Source organism: Passer domesticus, chromosome 1 (assembly GCF_036417665.1).
Source record: "Passer domesticus isolate bPasDom1 chromosome 1, bPasDom1.hap1, whole genome shotgun sequence".
Lineage (NCBI taxonomy): Eukaryota > Metazoa > Chordata > Aves > Passeriformes > Passeridae > Passer > Passer domesticus.
In genome coordinates, this window is record NC_087474.1 from 33,065,385 (window position 1) to 33,075,368 (window position 9,984).

At 38.5% G+C, this 9,984-nt stretch overlaps 1 long non-coding RNA gene across 1 annotated transcript; it reads right to left on the bottom strand.

Annotated features, from left to right (window-relative positions):
• Positions 1–2,853: 2,853 nt before the first annotated feature.
• LOC135287582 (uncharacterized) lies at positions 2,854–8,573 on the bottom strand. Its single transcript, XR_010351184.1, has 3 exons — positions 8,482–8,573; positions 8,321–8,376; positions 2,854–4,605 (listed from the first exon to the last, which is right to left on the bottom strand). It is a non-coding gene; the product is annotated as an uncharacterized LOC135287582 (long non-coding RNA).
• Positions 8,574–9,984: the final 1,411 nt, after the last annotated feature.

The following is a 9,984-nucleotide window of genomic DNA, read 5'->3' on the forward strand; positions in this document are numbered from 1 at the left end:
TGGAAGTTTTCTCTAATGTGGAGACACTGAGTCATAGGTTCCAAAATCACTTTCCATAAATGACTTGATGTAAAATTTAATCCAAACTCAAAAGGTCAGATTTACTATATAGTAGCTGTGTAGTAGCACAGTCTTGACTCATCCCACAATTAAAAATGAAGCAAAATTCATGCAGGAAAGAGAAGGGGAACAAAAGGGGGGAAGAGGGAAATCCCTAACTTCACCAATGTCTATGCTCCCCTTTCAGCCACCTGAAATGTGGAGTGGGGTCTATTCTGGAGGCAGGAGAGCACTCAGCCTGTTGGCGGTGCTGGCTTGGCTCTGAATGATGTTCTAAACCTGCTCCTGTTTTGGCAGAAATGTGGATTTAGGCAAATGGACAAGTTTGAATGTCTGAGCCGTTCTCAGCCCCAAGCAATGCATTACTGCCCATTAACTCTGGCTCTCGAGGTACAAGAAAATAGAGGTTACATGGCCTTACACGCCTCTCCCTCTGCTTTGGCAGTAATGTTACAGCTTCCCACCTGAAAGTCTGTCTGTCATTTGGGTCACAAAGGCAGGTTTTTACAAAAGAGCTGTACTGAAGCACTGAGCAACTGAATCGTGTGTTGATGGTAAGGAGACAGCTATTCCTGCATCTCTGTGTCCCCATTTAATCTAATCCAACATCAGATCGTGACACCAGGTCCTCGAAGAAAAGAAAAAAGAAAAAAAGAAAAGCTGTAGCTCACTAATTATGATTCCTTTCTTTTGGTGTCATTAGGTCAGTCATTATCCATGTGTCTGACCCATCTACTGATTTTTTTTTGTATTGTATTCCAGTTGCCACTTGTATCTCAAAGGCTGTGTGCAAGCAGTTGTAAAATAATAGTGCAAAACTGGATAAAGGACATCATGACCTCCATTTTCTGATACTGTTCCACAGGAAAAAGAAAGCCATGTTCACTAGTGGGAGTTTGCTGTGGGTTCTCCACATTCAGATGCAGGAATCAGAGATGCTGGCAGTCTCTGTGCTGGCTCCCAGTGTTGATTTCCCTGGCATCGTCTCAGAAGGTATTCCCCAAATCAACATTCCCCAGCCAAACCCAAACTGCAATTAACACCACAAAGGGGCAGTCATCAGAGATTTGGAGCAAGTGATGATCGGCCATATCACAAAGTTTTAGTGTGTTGAGAATCTTAAACAATTCCTACAGCCAAGGCCAATTTTGGTGTTTACTTTGTCTTCAGTGACAGCCTCACTCTTTAGCCAAAAGGAAGATATTCCAAGGTCTGACTTTAAACTTCTCAAAGCTACGCTATGCAATTAGAGTGACATTTCTACACTGGAATGCATGGTTTCATGGTGCTATGGCAACAACATATCATTGGGATAGAGCTCCACCAAGGGCAAAATCATCTACCCTCATAGCCCCAATCACTTCTTTATGCAGGAGCATAATTCTCACAACAGCCTTTCCTTGAAATAGTGGCTGTAAATTAGAGCATCTGTGTGTATGTCGTTTCAGTTTGTCATAACCACCCCTCCAGCAAGGGATACTTGATCTCTCCTGTAATCTAGCACACCAGCAGAAATCAGATTTGTTGTTACATCATCATATTGTAAGTGTGCAATTAGTTATTCCTTAGACTTGTTAAACTTTTGCTTTATAAACGGATAGGTTAAATCTAGGGGAATCTAAGGTTTGATCTGTATCTGGAATCTGTACATCACATTACATTTCTTCCAGTTAATTTTTACTGAATGCAATATGATATATTTGGCTTTCAAAACAGGTGCTTGATGTGACCTGATTTATCAGTTTATGGAGTATCTTGATAGTATATGCTAGCCATGATTCATTAAAGCAAACATAATAGACCAGAAAAATAAAAAGCCTCCATGTTTCTTTATTTCTGATAAAAATGGTTCCAGAATTTATCCTTCAGTTCTTCTCAGCTATGTTACTGAACTTTATTATCCAGCATTTTCCATTAAAGAAGTTTGTGTATGGTAGTAAAGTACCTCTCTATTGTTGCTCTGACAACCTAAGCAAACCTGAAATTTGTGAGGCACTTTCTTCAGTTACTGAGCTGTGAGCGAGGCTTTCTCTTACACTGTCACCAATTTTACAGCTTCCTCTCTCAAAGCATGAAAGCCAGAACTACCTGCACAGTATCAGGGTATTTTGCATTTGTTCCATCTGCAGCCTGCCTTTTTATTTCCAATTAATATTTCTGGTCCAAGTAACCAAGAACTGCAGTAGCCCAAATGCAGTTCTGCAGCACTGACATAGATCTCCATGTCCACACATTTCTTCACTATAACACTGCTTTTCTCTACCTCTGTCTTCTTGGATGTGTTCCTTAATATATAAGGACTGGGTTCCTAAATGCCTTATTTTGTATTTTGCAATATTTAGACTAGGTTTTTTTTGTCAGCTCAATTTTCTCTGTGACATTCATGCACCTTAGCTGCAGGACTGACCTGATACCCAGAAAAATATATTTACTAGAGGAAAAGAAAAGGGATTAATAATAAAATAAAGGGCATCTGATAATTCTGCTCTATGAACAGTCTTCGAGAGACATGGTGGTAGCTATGTAGGTATGCAGGTGCCACATACACAAACATGGCAAGTGCATCTTTGACACAAATGTGATTAACATTAGATATGTACATATTTCTGACCACCTGATTACAGCAGCCAGTAGTGCTGAACATCCCAGTCTGTGCAGAGTCACATTAGCCATAATCCCATTTCATGATGATGTCTACACCACTGATACTCTTCTATGGTCTTCCAATGAGCCCATTTTTAACTTGCTTTAAATAGTTGCTGATTGAGGATACTGTAGGGATAACAAATAATATGTTAAGATTAGAATGTCTAGGGATAAATTCCTTACAGAATTGAGAAATGTACAGAACTGAGACATGTATAACCTAACTCCATAATCTCATTAAAATAAATCAGACGTGCAAGGCCAAGACATATTTTTTCATAAAAACTGTGTTGATTGACACATTTGGGAGAGGAATGCAAGTTACTAAATTCATATTTTGTCAGTTTCAGTTATTTTCTTTTACTTTTTAAAGAATTTCCAAACTCACTGATTATTTTTCTAACCCAGTAGGCATTGTTTAATATCTTCTTTAGTTAATAATCTTTTAAAAAGTGCTTTATTCCCGTCTTTTGTTAAAATTACATCACCCTGATTTTAAACTGAATATTAAAACACTGATTTTGTACTTCCAGCTAATATTAGATCCACACTGTTGAGAGGATTTATTTTGGTTTTGCTATACTTTAGAATTTTCACCACTTTTTACCCTTTTTACTGCATATTACTCCTGTATTTTTCCTGTTGTCTGTAGATTCCCTTGTCAACTTCCTGTGTTTTGTAACATGTAATGTAGGCTAATTGCTGTGCAATACAGTTCTCTCTGCATGTTGTATGGTGATTTTTTACTTCAAATTTTTGCCTTCATGTCACTCTGAGGGCTGTTCTGGAATCAGAAACTTGCCCTCCAGGCAGATATTTCTCATATGCAATGTATTTCCGGCCTTCAGCCGCCCACCACTTTCCAGCCTAAAAATTAATACATCATAACAAGATTCAAAAAATACATTTTTTTTCCATGCTGGATATCATGCCTCTCAAGATGTGGATTATTCACAATTTTTAGAAACTGTCAGTGGTGGTTTATTGCTAGCTGCATGAGATAAAGTTGCACACTTGCTGAACTGATTTTGCCCACATGATACTATTTTTATGCTTAGATATTGCAGACAAATGTTTAAGAGATAAAGCATCCCATTCTTGGGTTTAATTTGGTAGTTTTTGACACACACCTGTCAGCACCCAGGTCTTAGTTAGTACATCAATCCATATGCTTTTGAGACCAGTTGGTTGTAAGTTATAATTACCAAGTTGGTATTCCCTCCTTCCTTTCACTGTTCACATGACCGCTCCCATCAGGTGCTGGTGCTGATGACTACCTTCTCACTAATAAAACTTTCCTCTTCTCTGTCTGTGCTATCCATACACCCTACCACTTTTGTAAAATAATCCAAAGAATTAATTTTCTTCATATTCTTTGTCGCATCGATTCAAACTTTGTTGTTTATTGTGTCATATTTGCAATTGGAAACGTTTGTATGTTGCAGATGTCTTCCTTGGAGTCACTGTACTAAAACCCTCTTGCTGTTCTATCTGATTCCCAGCCACTCCTCTTACCCATGAACAAGACACACTCTTTGTGCAATTTTCCTCTTCCACTGAATCAAAGTTCAGACCAGAACCTAAGTCCCGAGAACAATCTTTGTAACTTGCAAGTGTGGAAGAGCCTCTAAAAAGTTGTTATGGATATTCATCTAGCCATCCCTCTTGCTTTCTTCTCAAATCCCCAAAGTCTTGCTTTAACCCTCTACCACAAGTTGCAGAGGATGATGCTCACAGGATGATTTCACAAAATTTCTGCTTATGTAGTGCTTTGATTCTCATTTTTTAACATGATCTTCTTGGTTACTTCAATGTCTTTTTGGCTGTTTGCAACTTGACAGGTAACCAATTGTGGCACTTTTATCTCTGCATCCAGTTTGATGCCATGCTTTGGAAAACCTATGACATTAAGCAATTGATTTAGCAAAGAATAGCTACATCCCATAGCCCTTAGTCAATAGCTTAGGGATTCGTTGGTATCACTATATTTCATGTATACATGAATATATCATGTCAGTTCTTTTCTGGTGACTTTACTTTCCCTAGAGATTTCAGTCATCTCATGCCATTTTATGCCACCATGGAGACCTTCAATGCAACATTCTGTGATGGCAAATTAGAAGTGAAGGTACATGGATGCACCAAAATAAATCTTAAGTTGCACCTTGAATCTGGATAGTTATTCCAGCACTTTTCTGCATATTCTTCCAATAAGTCTGCAACCTTTTCAAAGTAAAGATTGAATTCTAATGATGGATTTATGCTACAGATAGTTAAAAATCCTCTCCACTTGTTACCTCCATTTGAGTTACCACTATGAGCTACCACATCACCTTGGGGATTCACATTCAGTTATTCTCAGTCTTTCAAAAGGTTTCAGCCTTTCAACTGCATGCTAGTCCAGATCCACATCCTGTGATAAAGTCACACGTGGAAGCAAATGTGGGACCATTTACCACGTGATTCAGGTAATTTAGTAAAAGTGACAAGTCCTTAAAATACATTTATGTCTAAAGAAATTCACATTCTTTCGCAGCAATTTCTCCCCTGAAAATATGGATAAAATTAATGAGGAGTGGTGACTCATAGGAGAACTGCTGGAGGAGCTGTGATAGTTCTCCCTTAGGTGAGGACTGTCTCCTCTGTTGATCTATTAGTTATCTGGCTTTCAACTTATCAAAGAAGTGTTACACTCAAATAGTTTACTTTTTATATTAGAATCTGGATTTAATCAATGCATTCAGAGTCTGTCAGAAAAATGCAGATATCTTTGTCAACAAAATATATTATAAAAAGAAAAAAAAAGGCAAACACTATTAACAAGATTCTTCCTTAATAAAGCAGACATAGAAAAAAACCTTTTATGACGATTAATTTTTTTGCTGTTTTGTCATTCTGTGTTGATTGCATCTTGCATTACTTTTTCTATGGCTTTGCCTGGGAGCAACTATTAAGTTTTAGTATACTGATTTTTTTCCTACCCTATTTGAAATTTCTTCAGACATATAAAATTTGCTACATGCCTTTATTGCACCCTGTATTCTTCCATGTCCCATGCCATTCTTTGGAAGGAAGTCTAGAATTCAATTCCACAGATAGGTTATCTACTCAATTTGATCACCTGTGTTTGCAGACTGCTCTTCAATCAAGCACACTTGGGACTTTCTATTCCACATTTTCAAACACTTCTATCTGTTAGCAGGCAGGCCAGAACAGCTTTGCTAAAAAGACTCATTTTGATCTTGCTATTTGAAATGGGCAGAGCTTTGAATTTTAACTTTGGGCACAACACTTGCTGTAACTATGTCACATTGAGCTCCACTGTCTATTTAGAATTCACTTTTAATCCATTTCTATGCAGTGTCAGAAGACAACCTGCTATAGAATATACCAGTGTAGACTCAATTAAGAGATTTAGTGAAACCTTTGTTTCATTAAGAGAGCTTCATCCTACAGCTGCATTTTCCTAGTGGAGACTGGTGCCAACACCTTTGCATGGTGTCAGTTCTCTCCAGGGGTACTGGAAACACAGCCAGTCCTTACACCATGCCTCCCCTTGCAGTCACACATTGTTTGGGCATGTGTTTCCAATCCTATGCTTCATTCTTTCAGTGCTTATTAGATACTTGGATTAAGAAAATGTGCTTTCTACTGTGTTTCAAATACCTTCACAACTTTGAATTTGTCTCTTGCGTTGTGGTGGCCTAGTTATCCTTTATTTTGTCACAGCTAGTTTTGTTTAGTCTGTTAGTCTGTTAACATTCATGTGATTTGGCTTTACCACACAGACTGATGACTTAATGGGACAGACATTTCAACAAGGAGGTAGTTTCTCCTAAACAGAATTTATTTCCTTGAAAGAGCTGTTTTTTTCATGGCTCCTCTTTTTGATGCTTTGTATAACACATCTAATTCCTCTTGCATTTATCTGCTTCACTTAAAATACCTACATTAAACTCTCCTGTGCTCTAATCATTCAATGGTTTTGTGTTTTTCTTCCTTCTCTTTGCAGGAACACAACAGTGTAGGTGAGAGAGCACTACTACTTCTCATCTGCTGTGTTTCCAATGGTGTAATTTTAAAATCCATTCTGCCCCTCACACAAGGCCTGTTGTATATCAGTAAAGGTATCTCTGGCTTAACTCTAGCAGAGCCAATGTATCTATCCCCCAAAGCAGTTCTGTTCAGCAATTGCCTAATCCCACATTTTATTCAACTGCTGTCAGACTCCAAACATTAACACAAAGAAAATCAAGGAAACAAGGGCTAGGAACTAGGGATTCCAAACAGGTTGAGAGACTAGATTGTACAAAATTGGCTTTTTTTTCCTAAAGAAAACCCTCACATACAGGCAGACAGAGTATGTGATGTAATCCAGTTGGTCCCCAATGGGAAGACATGAGAGCACAGCAGTCCTGTCCCAGGATGAAGGCTCCACTGAAGGAGAGGATGTCCCTCTGTGCTTGTGCCCTCTCCTCTGTGATCTTGGAGAGGAAGTCCCAGTGCCTAATGCCAGCTTCTGAATTCACTGCTGGGACCTGAGCTCTAGAGTTCCTGCTACCTTTTTTTACAGCAGCTTTATTATGCCATCAGTATTTGTAACAAAGCCTATGACACCAGATCTCCTTGCTCTGTCAGATGCTTGGGGTAGGATTTTCAAAAGTGTAGTGAGGAGGTACATGTCTTGAAACCACTCTTACACCCTTCTCAGTAGATACATACTTTAGAATTTAGTAATGATTTTTTAATTCAAATCAGATTCAGTTCTCTGCAATAGTCATTCATTTCTCCTAAGGAAGCCTTGAGTTTTTAGGCCAAACATTTGGGTCTGGTACAATTTTCTTCCTGTTTTTGACAACATTTGCATTTTAAATGGTTTGCTTTTATTCATCTATCTCCAAACCTCAGCATTACATATAACAAATTCTGAAGTATTATTGATGAATGCACTACCTTTCAGATCATCCATGGAGCTTGCAGAGAAATGGGAAGAACAAACAATTTAAAGCAAAGTTGGATACAACTGAACTTGTAAGTCCAACATTTCTGCTGCAGACACAGGCCTTCTATAAGGGTAATTAATAGTTGTTGATAGCAAGACCTAGTTTTTAAAGAAGCAACTTCAGACAATCATGAGAAAACGAGATGAATAATCAGCTCAAACAATAAAGATCAGCTGTAGCATAATTGCAGAACAGCCTTTAAGGACTCAGGAGATCTAACGCTTTTCTCTTCATTAATCAGAGTAAATATGACATTACAGATGTTACTTATTCAAAGACTGTTGTGTGTGAGTATACAGCACATCTCTCAGAGCAGAAGTCAGATTGTCTATGTGTAGGAAAGTCTTATTTTTTATAGCAGAATTCAAAAGGACTTAGAAGTTCAGACAAGGCATTTTAAAACTACTATATCTCTTCGGTGAAATAAATAAAATACATCTTTCAAATGTTGAGGAAGAACACTTGCAGCTCTCAAAAATCTCACCCAAAAGACAAATTATATCAGAAAGAATAGCTATAACTACACTTGCTTGTGATTCTTCCATCTGGGGAAATTCTATAAAGAAATGATGCAGCCCAGCTTGGGGACACTTAAGCAATGCAACACTTACCTGCAATTTTGGAGCAGGAGGCTGATGCTCATAAATGAATGAGTTGCCATCTCTGTCTGTCAATAAAAACCAAAATATATTTTCCTGTGAAGTGTGAGCGGTTAAGCCACTGCAGACTTTGCAAGCAGCTATCAGCTATAGCACATCCTTGACAGACCAACCCTGCCTCCTTGAGCTAGCCTGGTGGAAACAGTGGTTCTCCTTGCAAGCACAAATCCTCTCCACAGCTGCCAGTTTGATACCTAATAGCTTATCTGCATACCTTTTATATAGGATTTCAGCTTGGTCTTATTAACTTGCAAGTGTCTGAGTTAAAGCCTTCTCTGCCCCCTCCTACTTACCATAAGGGGTCTTTCACCTGTTGTGCCATAGGATTAGATGAGCAAGGCATAAGGCACATGGGCAAACCTAACCATTCCACATTATTTGTTCCCACTTTTGAGGTCCTGTCCCAGCTCACAGCTTAAGCTCAGGAAAAATTGCTCCTTTCTTTTTGGAAACCAAATTGCTGACCCATATATTCTTGCAGATAGCAGTACTATATATTTTCTAAAGAGCAGAGATTTTCTCCATATTCTCCTTTCCCACATTTACTTCTTTGCACTGGTTCCTTGCTGAAATATGTGGTCAGTGGTGTGAAACAGAAAATCTGCCAGTGCATGATGCTCTCTAGCCATGTGTTTTTGTTGTAAGCTGGATGGGTCATCCTGCCTGTTACTGTGGTTGCCTGGTATTTCCCATGATACAATCTCCCTTTGAGTAACTTTCAACTTTGCCAAACACCATAGAAATTTTCTATGTTGGGTATACAGCGCATGGTGACTTTATATATACACACATATTTATGCAGAAAATAAACTCCTATTTCTAAGAAGGAATATGGAGAAAAACATGGTGTTCTTCCCATGCTAAAAATTTCTGCTGACCTTTTATTTGGAAAAACATAGGTCACCTCTCCCCTATCTTGAAATCTGACAGCCTTTATTAATTTATTAATAAAGGCCTTTTATAAATAATGGCCTTTATTCAATGTTGCACCTTTTATCATCCCTTTGAGATGCTCCCCAAACTTGTCATCATGCAAGTCATTGAAAAATTGTGGCTCTCAAGAGATCTGTAGGAGTATTTTAAGGCTGAGTGGGCTACAAAGTCATAATCTCTTGTGTTCTCAGTCTTTGACCCACTGAATTATGACTTCTTCCCTGGGAGGTGACACAAGAAGGTCCCTCTATCTCAGAACATTTCACAGCTTGAGAACAAGGACATTAGCCTGAGAGGTGTGAGATAGGGAGGGTAAACCTACTAAGGGAAGTAAAGCACAGGCACATCTATCTATCTATCTATCTATCTATCTATCTATCTATCTATCTATCTATCTATCTATCTATCTATCATCTATCTGTCATCTATCTGTCTGTCTGTCTATCTCTTTCCCGACTGAGCCTCTTAGAGGATGTGAGGACAGACAACAGTTCCTATTCCTCTGTAGGAGTCAGATCTGTGATGAACTTTTCAGCACTGCTAACTTGTGGCAGTTTTGGGATAGAAGATGCAACTCTTGGCACTTGGGAAATTTTACAATAAAAAAAGCAAAGAACATATGGAGTTTATAGGTTGTGCTTAGGTCCTGCCTAACTTTTACTTCAAGAAAGAGTCTTTGGATA